At 39.1% G+C, this 13,100-nt stretch overlaps 1 protein-coding gene and 1 pseudogene across 4 annotated transcripts in view; one reads left to right on the top strand and one right to left on the bottom strand.

The window, feature by feature from the left end:
• TXLNG (taxilin gamma) overlaps positions 1–13,100 on the top strand; it is a 65,530-nt gene that overhangs the window by 13,861 nt on the left and 38,569 nt on the right. The window lies entirely within an intron of this gene.
• On the bottom strand, positions 2,254–2,659 carry LOC110572590 (annotated as a pseudogene).

Genomic DNA, 13,100 nt, shown 5'->3' with positions numbered 1-13,100 from the left:
TTTTTTTAAAGATTTTATTTATTTGACAGAGAGAGACACAGCGAGAGAGGGAACACAAGCAGGGGGAGTGGGAGAGGGAGAAGCAGGCTTCCCGCGGAGCAGGGAGCCCGATGCGGGGCTCGATCCCAGGACCCTGGGATCATGACCTGAGCCGAAGGCAGACGCTTAACGACTGAGCCACCCAGGCGCCCCTCAAATATGATTCTTTAGGACATCCCCCATAGAAGCATTACCTCCATACCAAGCTCAATAAATGTAGGTCTCAAATAATGGACTTTTTCTCTCTTACTTCCTATTTTGCTCCTTAGTTTATCTATATAATGGAGTGACATTCTTACTATCTTAGAATTGTAAGGCTAGACTAAATAATGTATTTAAAAAGCTTAGCACATAGCAGTTAGTAGATGTTAGGTGTTTTCCTTCCTCCCTTTACTCAGAGTTTAGCCTTATGTATACTATGTTAACCCTCTTTTGTAAATTCCATGTATCTCAAACACTAGGCTGGTTTTTTTCCCAGTTTATTTAAATTGAGGGAAAAATGGTAATATCACATATTAGTTTTAGATGTATAGTATTATAATCAGTATTTGTATACACTACAAAGTGATTGCTACAATAAGTCTATTTACCATCCATCACCATGTGATTGACCTCCTTTACCCTTTAGCCCACCTCCAACCCCCTTCCTCTCTAATAACCACCTATCTATCCCCTGTATCTGTGAGTTTTGTTTTTTAGATTCCACATATAATTGAAATCATACAATATTTGTCTTTCTCTGTGTGATTTATTTTGCTTAGCGTGATACCCTCTAGGTCCATCACTGTTGTTGCAAATGGCAAGATTTTGTTCTTTTTTATGGCTGAGTAATAGTCCACTGTGTATATATACAGGATCTTCCTTATCCATTCATCCACTGATGGGTACTTAGAGTGTTTCCATATCTTGACTATTGTAAATAATGTTGCAGTGAACATAGGGATGCATATATCTTTTCAAATTTGTATTTTCATTTTCTTCAGATAAATACCCCGAAGTGAAATAGCTGGATCATGTTGTAGTTCTATTTTTAATTTTTTGAGGAACTTCCATACTGCCTTATTGTAGCATTATAGTAGCTGCACCAATTTACATTCCCACTGTACACAAGGGTTCCCTTTTTTCTGTAACCTCTCCAACACTTATTTCTTGTCTTTTTTTTTTTTTTTTTTTTTTAAGATTTATTTATTTGAGAGAGAGCTCACACACTTGTGCCAGGGTGGGGGCCGATGGAGGGGGGAAAGAATTTTCTTTTTAGATTTTATTTATTTGAGAGAGAGAGAGAGAGCATGCGTGCATGAGCTGGGGGGAGGGGCAGAGGGAGAGGGAGAAGCAGGCTCCCCACTGGACAGGGAGCCCGATGCAGGGCTGGATCCCAGGGCCCTGGGATCATGACCTGAGCTGAAGGCAGACACTCAACCGACTGAGCCACCCAGGTGCCCCTGTGCAGAAGCTTTTTAGTTTGATAAAGCCCCATTTGTTTATTTTTGCTTCTGTTGCCATTGCCTAAATTTAGAGTCAGAACAAAAACAATGTCACCAAAAGCTGTGTCAAGGGCCTTATCACCTTTGTTTTCTTTAGTTTCATGGTTTCACTTTCAATTCTAATCCATTTTGAGTTAAATTTTGTGTATAGTGTAAGAAAGTGGTCCAGTTTCATTCTTTTGCATGTGGCTGTTCAGTTTTCCCAGCACCATTTGTTGAAGACTGTCTTTTCCCCGTTGTATATTTTACCTCCTTTGTGATAGATTAATTGACCATATATGCATGGGTTTATTTCTAGGCTCTCTTAACTCTGTTCCTTTGATCTATCTGTTTTATGCCAGTGCCATACCATTTTGATTACTAGAGCTTTGGAGTATAGTTGGAAATCAGGGCGTGTGATACCTCCAGCTTTGCTCAAGATTGCTCTGGTTATTTTGGGGTTTTTGTAATTACATACAAATTTTAGGATTATTTGTTCTAGTTCTGTGAAAAATGCCATTGGAATTTTGATAGGGATTGCATTGAATTTGTAGATTGCTTTGAGTAGTATGGACATTTTAGCAATGTTAATTATTCTAATCCATGAGTTTATCCCCATCTGTGAGCACAGAATATCTTTCCATTTATTTGTGTCTTCTTCAGTGTCTTTCAGCTGTGTTTTATAGTTTTCAGCGTACGTGTTTCTCACCCCAGTTAAATTTATTCCTAGGTATTTTTTCTTTTTCTTTTTTTTTTTCCCAAGCCTTCTGATTTTTTTTTTTATTACTCAAAAAAGCATTTTTTTATTTAGCTTTCTGACTCTGTGCTTGGGCCTTCAACACTTTCACAACGATTTTCTGCTCCTCGATAAGGAAAGCACGCTTGATCCTGTCACGAACACACTTAGCACACATGGAACCACCATAGGCCCTGCTGACGTGTTTTTTCGTTTTGGACAACCTCATAAGGACTTTAGGTCTCACAGCACGAACTCCTCGAAGTCGGCCTGGGCACACGCCACATGCAGATTTTGGTGCTTTCCCAACCTTCTTGGTATAAAGGTAAACAATTCTATTACCAGGGGTTCAGGACAGCCTAGTTTTGTTAGAGGCTGTATTATAGGACAGCCTACAACGGGAGGTCAAACGCTGGACCATTCTGAATGCCTATGGACGCCGTCCCTGGAAGAGGACGGTATTTTTTCTTTTTGATGCCATCATAGGTGGGATTGTTTTCTTAATTTCTCTTTCTGATGGTTCATTATTAGTGTATAGAAATGCAAATTATTTCTGTATATTGGTTTTGTATCCTCCAACTTCAGTGAATTTATTTATTCTAAGAGTTTTTTGGTAGAGTCTTTAGGGTTTTCTATGTATAGAATTATGTCATCTGTAAATACTGACGGTTTTGGATGCCTATTTCTTTTTTTTTAAAGATTTTATTTATTTATATGAGAGAATGAGATAGAGCATGAGAGGGGGGAGGGTCAGAGGGAGAAGCAGACTCCCTGCTGAGTAGAGAGCCCGATGCGGGACTCGATCCCGGGACTCCAGGATCATGACCTGAGCCGAAGGCAGTCGCTTAACCAACTGAGCCACCCAGGCACCCCGTGGATGCCTATTCCTTAATTGGATGCCTATTCCTTAATTGGATGCCTATTCCTTAATTGGATGCCTTTTCTTTTCTTTTTCTTGCCTATTACTGTGGCTAGGATTTTCAATACTATGTTGAATAAACGTGGCAATGGTGGGCATTCTTGTCTTGTTCCTGTTAGAGGAGAAGCTTTCAGCTTTTCACTGTTGAGTATGATGTTTGCTGTGGGCTTGTCATGTATGGCCCTTATTATGCTGAGGTATGTTCTTTCTGCCTCCACTTTGTTGAGAGATTTTATTTTTTAAAGATTTATTTATTTTAGAGAGTGAGAGAGCGTGTGTGTGAGCATGGGGTGGGGCAGAGGGAGAGGGAGGAATCTCAAGCAGATTCCCTGCTGAGTGGGGAGCCCAACTTGGTGCTCCATCTCAGGATCTGGACATCATGACCTGAGCTGAAATCCAGAGTGAGACGCTTAACCAACTGAGCCACCCAGGTGCTCCGAGAGTTTTTATTATAAAATGGATGTTGAATTTTGTCAAATGCTTTTTCTGCATCCATTGAGATGATCATGTGATTTTTATCCTTCATTTTGTTTATGTTGGTGTATCATATTGAATTGATTTGTGGTTATTGAACCATCCTTGAGTCACTGGAATAAATCCCACTTGATCATGGTGTATGAGCCTTTTAATGTAGCATTGAATTTGATTTGTTAATATTTTATTTTTATTTATTATTAAGTTTTATTTAATCTCTACACCCAACGTGGGGCTTGAACTCACAACCCTGAGATCTAGAGTAGCATGCTTTTCTGACTGTGTCAGCCAGGCGCCCCTTGCTAATATTTTGAGGATTTTTGTATCTGTTTTCTTTGGGGAGATATTGATCATCTGATTCCACTTGTGAATAGTTATCCATGATTGAACTTTTTTTAAACTAGTAAAGTGATTTGGTAGATGTCCTAGCCATAGTTATAAATTGAGACCAAATTTAAGTGAGATATTTCAATTTTCAGAATTGTTTTAAGAAGGAAATAAATGAGAAGTGCTACAAAACCTCATGCTTAGTAGATCCTACTTCTATAATCCAGTAGAAGATATGAGTATAAAGATCTAGAGGTCTGGGGTGCCTGGGTGGCTCAGTCGTTAAGCGTCTGCCTTCGGCTCAGGTCATGATCCCAGGGTCCTGGGATCGAGTCCTGCATCGGGCTCCCTGCTCAGCAGGGAACCAGCTTCTGCCTCTCTCTCTCTCTCTCTCTCTCTCGCACTCATGAATAAATAAAATCTTAAAAAAAAAAAAAAAAGATCTAGAGGTCTGTAGAGAAGGGTGAAGGGAAAAGATGACATGAAATAGCAACTCCTGCAATCTTTAGACTCTAATCTTGGGGTGTGGTGGTAGAATAATGAACAAGTATAATACTGTGATATCACCCAAAATTAAAGAATAATCAACTTCAAAGGTTTTTTTAAAGATTTTTATTATTTATTTATTTATTTGAGACAGAATGAGAGAGAGAGAGAGCACATGAGAGGGGGGAGGGTCAGAGGGAGAAGCAGGCTTCCCGCCGAGCAGGGAGCCCGATGCGGGACTCGATCCCGGGACTCCAGGATCATGACCTGAGCCGAAGGCAGTCACTTAACCGACTGAGCCACCCAGGTGCCCTTCAAAGGTTTTTTTTAATGAAAGTAATAAATTCACATAATAAAATAAATAGAACCAAAAAGTATAAAATGAAAAGTAAGTCTTATTCATTTCCAGCTTCTAGGCCCATCTGTCATCGTAAACGATTTTGAGGATATCCTCAGAAAAATTTTTACAATATACCAACTTAAATATGAATACATTTTTAAAAAAGATTTATTTATTTGACAAAGAGAAAGAGTGCAAGCAGGGGGAGTGGCAGGCAGAGGGAGAGGGAGAAGCAGGCTCCTCGCTGAGCAGGGAGCCTGATGTGGGGCTCCATCCCAGGACCCCGGAATCATGACCTGAGCCGAAGGCAGACCCAGGCACCCCTATGAATACCTTTTTAATTTATACTGAGACGTTCATCCTGCATTACATGTTTGTATTTTTCTCTACTTAATTATACCGTGGAGATCTGTCCATATTGACTTGAATCTACATTATTCTTTTGAATAGCTGCAGTTTTACCTTGTATGGATGTGCATTATTTACTTAACCAGTTCCTTATTTGTAGATATTTAGGTGGTTTTGTATGGTAACAATCAGTTTGGGAAATAGCCTTTGCCCTTGAGTGGTAATATCTTCAGAATAAACTAGCGGTGAAATTGCTGGGTGAAAGTGAATGTGTGACATTGGTAGATACTGCTAAATACCCCTACAAAACTTAATACTTTACCAGTTTAGACTCCCCAGGACTGTACTGAGGGACTTGTTGGCTCACAGTAAAGTTTGTTTTGTTCTTTTTAAATCAACCTTTTTACATCTGGTAGGTTAAAGATGACTTACGTTTTTATTTGTATTTCTTTTATTATGAATGAGGTTAAACATGTTCTGTAACTGTGATCTGCTTATTAACAAACCCTTGCAAATGGGTCTCTGACTCATTTGAAGCCCGTACAAATGTGGCCTTTTGAAGCTGGTCCAAATGGATCTTCCTCTCCTTTAAAAAAAAAAATCTTCTGCACTTCTTGGTTAGTTCTTTCCCATGCCAAGGTTATGAAGAAAATTTTACTTAGGACTTCTAGTTCTTTTTGGTTTTCATTTTCTGTTTTTCAGTCCTGGTTCATCTGGAGGGATGCTATAGGGTATCACTCTTTTTCTCCCATATGGTTTGGGAGATAACTGAAATCATTTATTTCCTTTACCAATTTGAAATGACACCATTTTTAATATAGTGAATTCCCATATATGGGTCTGCATGGTCTGTTTTGGAAGAGAGTGCTATATAATTAGGAAGTCAAGTATTTCATGCTTGAAATAAAAATACGGTTTCATCTGTGGGAGTTTATATTTTGAGATATTAAGTGTTTATTGTCGTAAAGAATATTGGGGGGAGCACCTGGGTGGCACACTTGGTTTAAGCATCCAATTCATGGTTTCAGCTCGGGTCATGATCTCAGGGTCGTGAGATCAGTGTGGAGGCTGCGTAAGACTCTCTCCCTCTCCTTCTACCCCTCCCCATCCCCCAGAAAAGAATATAGACATTGTAGAGATGTACTCCAGAATCTAATTATATTCTAGTGCATAGTAATAGATCATTTTATCTGTTAAGAATGAAAACCCTTTAATTTCATTTCACTCCTTTGTTCTAACACAGTGAAACAGACTACTATTTAAGGAGGCATCAAGTTATGTAATATATATTTTAAAGGTTTTGGTCCAAAATGGTTAAAACAGAATTTTGAGATGAATGATTGATGCAGTGTTAACTGTGTGGAAAAGTTTGCTATCCAGAATAATTCTTTGAAAGACTAAAATAGCTTTAGTATATAAACTATTTTAAATGATTTATATAAAGCCAAAGTCACTTTTCTGATTTAAAAAGTACATGAAGCCCCCAAGTACATGAAATCCCCACCAACTCCATCCACCTATTTAAAAAAATTAAAAAGCACATGAAAATGTAAATGTTATAATAAGTTTGTAAAATTTGTATTTGGAAATATAAAAGCTTCTCAAAATACTGGATACATTTAGGAGGGAGGTTCATATTTTAAAAATCAACTAAGGCTGATAGCTGATGTCTTGAGAGATACAGAGTATTTTTGGTATCTTTCAGTATTTCCTCAGGCGGTTCTTTCTTCACAGGCCCCCACTGGGCCTGGCAAGCATACACTCTTGTCTTCACATTCCTGTTTGGTAGTTGACAACTCTTAGGGCAAGTTATTAGAAACATAGGGTTGAAGGGATTTTTAGAGATAATTCAGTTTATCCTAAGACACAAAAAAGTAGGGGTGCCTGGGTGGCTCAGTTGGTTAAGCACCGGACTCTTGATCTCTGCTCATGTTTTGATCTCAGGGTCGAGAGTTCAAGCCCCAAGTTGAGCCAAAAAACTAAAACAACAACCTCAATACCTTAAAAAATCACTTAAATTATTTAAAGATATCCCTACCCCCAAATTAGTTCTATCTCACCTCCCTAAATTCCAGAGTTAATCACTGCTAAAAACTTAAAGCTCTTTCCCAATGTTTTCCTAATTTCATCTTTGTATATCTAGCATGCTTTATATTTTTAGACATCATTTAATTTCTTAGGTTTATTTTGTAACCGCATGAGATGACCTTTCATTTTTCAAGGCTAATGTGTGAAATGTGAGGGGAGTTGTATAATGAAGAAAACCTAGGCTCTTGAGTTTGACAGACCTGCTTTTGAATTTTGTGAGTTCCTTTTATTTAATATGATCGTGGGCAAGTTACTTCAACTCACTAAGTTTCATTTTCCTTATCTGGGAACAATAAGACCCACCTCTCAGAGGGGAAGGGTAAATGGGGTAATAAAGGGACCCGCAGGTTCTGAAGGTTCTCTTTACCGACTTGATAAAATTTTCCAAGACTCTTTGGGAACCCAAGGCAAGCTACGGCTGTCTCCTCAGGGAAATGCATAAATGTGCGCAGTCTTTCCCACTTGCTTCCTCTCAAGGGCCACCCTAGTCTTCAGTGGCAAGGATTGAGTGATTTCTGCTTTTAACACATGCCTGGCACTGGTTGAAGACATTTGATCTCATTTAAGCAGATGGTAGTTGAAATAATTAGGAAGTGAATGTGGGTGTTGGCTTTTTTGTTTTTTTATTTAGACGAGTGTTAGTAAAAGAACAGTCGTTACTAGAAACTTTTAAGCCCTTTAAACAAAATAAGCCAAAGAAATATGGTTCTTTAGCTTCAATAATATTTGAAAGAGCATAACTGAAAGTTTTAAACTTTAAAATTGTTGAGTAGAAGGGAGAGAAACTTAAATACTTTTTTCTTCAGGTTTTTAATTCCTATGCAATCTGTTTCAAATGTGTGGATGGAAAAGCTATTAAAAGTAGTAGATGAATACAGTGTATTCATGTTTGCAAAAATTTCTATAATAGCTATTTGCTCCTACAATTAATGGTTGGTGAACTGGTGGCTATCCATTTTGAAGGCATCTCTTCTTCACTTAAGGAATCATCTTAGCTCCAAGTATTTGGACAATGGGAGGAAGGTTGAGAAATGTATCGTTTGACAGGACGGGACTGGCTGGGGTGGAGGATTGTTGGGGTTTAGGGCTCTAGTAAACACTGCTGTGGCCGAATGACCTGCTCTCTCTAGTATCTTTCAAGCTATAAGAGCTGTGTGTGCTGCTCATGACTATAGACTCATAAACAAAATGAAAATGTGATAGCTCGTTTTGTGGTTTTCAGGGAAAAGTTCGAATAGAAATTTATCTTGAAACCACTTATTGTTGGTTTCATTGTCATTTGAGATTGGAATTTCAATAAACACTTCCTCCTCATTTTTCCTAATGATAGGTACTATATTACTCTATTCATCTTGGTATTAAAAAAAAAATGTTATGAAGGTAACTCATGGTCCCTAACTTAAAACAGGCATTCTGTGAAAGCTTGGTGTCCCCTTCCTTCCCTGCCACCTCCAGTTTCTCTCCATTAGTGTATTTCTTTGTATCTTTCCAGAGATTGTATATGATTCCCACTCATAAACTTATGCAACCACCCCCCTCACACACACACACATCCAAATTATGGCATGCAGTACATAGTGTTGGGCATTTTTCTTTATTCCCCTTTCAACTTACCCTTACAGATCAGTAGTTCTACAACTACCTTATTTTTTAATAGGTGCTATCGTACTCTGTTGTATGGATATACCACAGTTGATCTATCCAGTCCATTATTTTGGTAGGGGGCTATGTAGTTTTAATTATTTATTTTAATTGAAGTATAGTTCACATGCAATATTAGTGTCAGCTGTACTACATAGTGATTCAACATTTATGTACATTACAAAATGCTCACCACAGTTCGTCATCTCTCACCATACAAAGTTATTACCATCCAGTTCATTATTAATGGACATTTAGGGTAGTTCTGATTTTTTTTCTTACTACAAATACTGCTACATAAATGTCATTATGTGTATAATTTCACAGATGTACTGGTTTGTCCATAGAAGAAATTGATAAGAAAGGAATTTGGTGGGTTGAATCATTGTGGCATGATTTTTTTCCAACATTTTATTATGGAAGTGATTTTTTTTAAAAAGATTTATTTATTTATTAGAGAGGGGCAGCAAGAGAGGGAACACAAGCAGGGGGAGTGGGAGACGGAGAAGCAGACTTCCCCCAGAACAGGGAGCCCTACGTGGGGCTCAATCCCAGGACCCTGGGATCATGTCCCTAGTCGAAGGCAGACACTTAATGACTGAGACACCCAGGCACCCCTATTATGGAAATTTTTAAACATAAAGTAAAGTTGAAAGAATTTGATACTAACATCCATATTGCCACCACCTAGATTCTACCATTGGTAGTTTACTATACCTTTTCATTTATCTACCCATCTGTTGGTCCTTTCACCGGTGAAGCCATGTTATATGTACATGCTGAGTTTTAACAAATGCATGCAGCTCTGTAACCCAAACCCTAATCAAGTCATAGAGCATTCCCATCACCCCAGAAAGTCCTTTGTGCCCCTTTCCACACACTCCCTGCCCTGAATTAGACTCCTTTTTTTTTTTTTTTTTTTTAAGATTTTACTTACTTATTTGACTGAGATCACAAGTAGGCAGATGGGGCAGGCAGAGGGAGAGGGAGAAGCAGGCTCCCCGCCGAGCAAGGAGCCCAATGCGGGGCTCGATCCCACAACGCTGGGATCATGACCTGAGCAGAAGGCAGACGCTTAACTGAGTGAGCCACGTAGGCGCCCCTGAATTGGACTGCTTGGTGGTTAAACCAATTTGTTCCCCAACCAGGAATGCTTGAGAGTACCCCACACCCTTTCCCACACTGGTCAAAGTTTTTGATGTGAAAATGGTATCTGATAGTTTTAAGTTGCACTGCTCTTGCTGTGAGTAAAGTTACGTATGTTTACTAGCCACTTGTATTTTCTTTTCTGTGATTTCTTGCTTCATATTGTTTGCCCATTTTTGTTGGGTTATAGGTCTTAACATTTTTTATTTCATTTGAGTATCCATTTGTTTTAAAACAATAAATTAATTTTGGGGCTGCCTGGGTGGCTCAGTCGATTGAGCATCCTACTCTTGATTTCAGCTCGGGTCATGATCTTGGGGTCGTGGGTTGGAGCACTGTGTCTGGCTCTGTGCTGGGCATGGAGCTTGCTTGGGATTCTCTCTCTTCCTCTCCCTCTGCCCACCCCCACCCCCACCCCCCCCCCCCGGGGTGCACACTCTCTCTCTCTCAAAAAAAAAAAAAATTAAAAATTAAAAAATTTTTTTATCTTAAATGACTGTGTGTAGAAATTTTAATAAAATTGACATATGTTCTATCATGCTTCCAGTGTTATTAGTATGAGTAGTTTTTTTTTTAAGATTTTATTTATTTATTTTGACAGAGAGAGGGAGAGGGAACACAAGCAGGGGGAGTGGGAGAGGGAGAAGCAGGCTTCCCGCTGAGCAGAGAGCCCGATGTGGGGCTTGATCCCAGGACCCCAGGATCATGACCTGAGCTGAAGGTAGACGCTTAACGACTGAGCCACCAGGTGCCCCTAGTATGAGTAGTTTTTGAATTTTTTTTCAATTCCAAGAGTAATAAAAATTCACTGTAGTTAAACTAGAAGATACAGAGAAGGAAAAAGAAGTACCATCGTAATTTTACTATTTAAAAATAAACATTATTGGGGTGCCTGGTTGGCTCAGTTGGTTATGTGACTCTTGATTTCAGCTCAGGTCATGATCTCAGGGTCGTGAGATTGAGCCTTGCGTCAGGTTCCATGCTGGGCATGAAGCCTGCTTAAGATTCTCTCTCCCTCTTCCCCTCCCCACTTTGTGCTCTCTCTCACTCTCTCTTAAAAAAAAAAAAAAAAAAATTCCCTCTCCCTCTATCCCTCCCCCTCTAATGTAGATGTATTTCCTCCCTTGTGCTCGCTTCGGCAGCACATATACTAAAATTGGAACGATGTATTTCCTCCCAACATTTTTTTTTAAGATTTTTAAGTAATCTCTACACCCAACATGGGGCTCAAACCAACAACCCTCAGATCAAGAGTTGCATGCTCTACCAGCTGAGCCAGCCAGGTACCCCTTCTCCCAACATTTTAATGGGTGTGTATATACATGCATAATGTACATGTGTGTGTATAAAATATGTGGTACGTACTGTTTTGCAATTTGTTTTTATGCATATGGGGAGCATCTCTACCCATTATTAAATAGATGTCTGTTAGATGGCTGGGCCAGGACAAGGGTGTTTGTACAAGTAGACAAAGGGTAGTCATGAAGCAGTATATCACTGTGGTTAAAAGAGTGGACTCAGAAACCAGACTGCCAGGGTTCAAATCTTTGTTTTGCTATTTACTAATTGTGACCTTTGGCATGATTCTTGACTTTACCGTGTCAGTTTGCTCATCTGTAAGATGGAGATAATAATAATACCTATCTTGTGACATTATTGTGAGGATTAAGTTAGTTAATATAGGAGAGTGCTTACACTTGTGCCAGGATGTAGTATTTGCTGTATAAATACTAACTGCTGCTGTTTATACAGGAGATTATACCCAAGAAAAGGCATCCACAATGGCTCTGAGAGAGAGCAGAGTAGGGAGTTGTATTGGCCATGTGATGTAGAGGTCTCTGCTTGAGGAGATGAGGGCTGAGAAATAATTTACCATTTAAAGTTGTTGGCCTGGGGCGCCTGGGTGGCTCAGTCGTCAAGCCTTTGCCTTCGGCTCAGGTCATGATCCCAGGGTCCTGGAATCGAGTCCCGCGTTGGGCTCCCTGCTCAGCAGGAAGCCTGCTTCTCCCTCTCCCACTCCCCCTGCTTGTGTTCCCTCTCCCTGTCTCTCTGTCAAAATAAATAAACCTTAAAAAAAAAAAAAATTGTTGGCCTAAGAATTTGCTTCATATCATGGCCCAGTGCAGAGCCTCAAGTAGGTTCTTGAACAAATAGTCCTTACAGTAGAAAAATTGGGGCCTGCTATTTCAAGAGTCCAGCTGGACCTGGGCTTATTCATAAACAAAGATTTTGTAGTGCCAAAGTTAGTCTTTCATTAGCAAGTGTGAAAAATACATCAAAATTAGTTGCACAGGAAAGAAGGGAAATGTAATACTGTATTGCTTCTAAAGATAAAGTAGCAGTAGTGGTATTTTCCTCTAACTTGTATAGTAATGTTTAGGTACTTTCCATGGCTTGTTTTCCGCAACCATTTTGGCCCCTTGTGTTCTCCATCAGTTGACAACTGAGTACCTTTTATGCATAAGCTTTTGCTGTCTAACTGGATATGCATACCAAATAAGTGATAATGTAATGTGTGTGACAGGATCTGAGAGGCCAAAGGGGAGTGTCTGGAAAGACAAAAAGAAGTAGTATTAACTAAAAATAGAGAACAGTGAAGTAGAAGGACAGCATGAGATGTGATGGTTATTAACTCTACACATTAATTCCGTGTCCTTATTTATGCTCAGTGCTACCAGCTACTATTTTGAGTTAGGTAAACATTTTGACCTTTCTAGTCCTTCCATTTTTTTCTGTCTGATAGTTGAAATTGACCTATATGCCTTTAATCTAAAGGCCAGAGTAACTTTTAATTAAATTTACGACATTTTGAAATAGGTGAATATATTGTGCCTTTTCTCCAAAATTGAGAGAACCGTGATAGAAGATACTTGCTAATCATGTATCTGATAAGGGACTTGTATCTGGCATATATAAAGAACTCTTACAACTCAATAAGAAAATTACAAATAACCAGTTAAAAAAGGGGCAAAGGATCTGAATAAACATTTTTCTAGAGGAGGTATACAAATGGCCAAATAAGCACATGAAAAGATTCTCAACATCATTATTCATTAGATGAGATACCTTCACACTGTAGTGGCTGTTATCAAA

This window comes from Neomonachus schauinslandi, chromosome X (assembly GCF_002201575.2).
Source record: "Neomonachus schauinslandi chromosome X, ASM220157v2, whole genome shotgun sequence".
Classification (NCBI taxonomy): Eukaryota; Metazoa; Chordata; class Mammalia; order Carnivora; family Phocidae; genus Neomonachus; species Neomonachus schauinslandi.
This window is presented reverse-complemented; position numbering and strand designations above follow the sequence as displayed.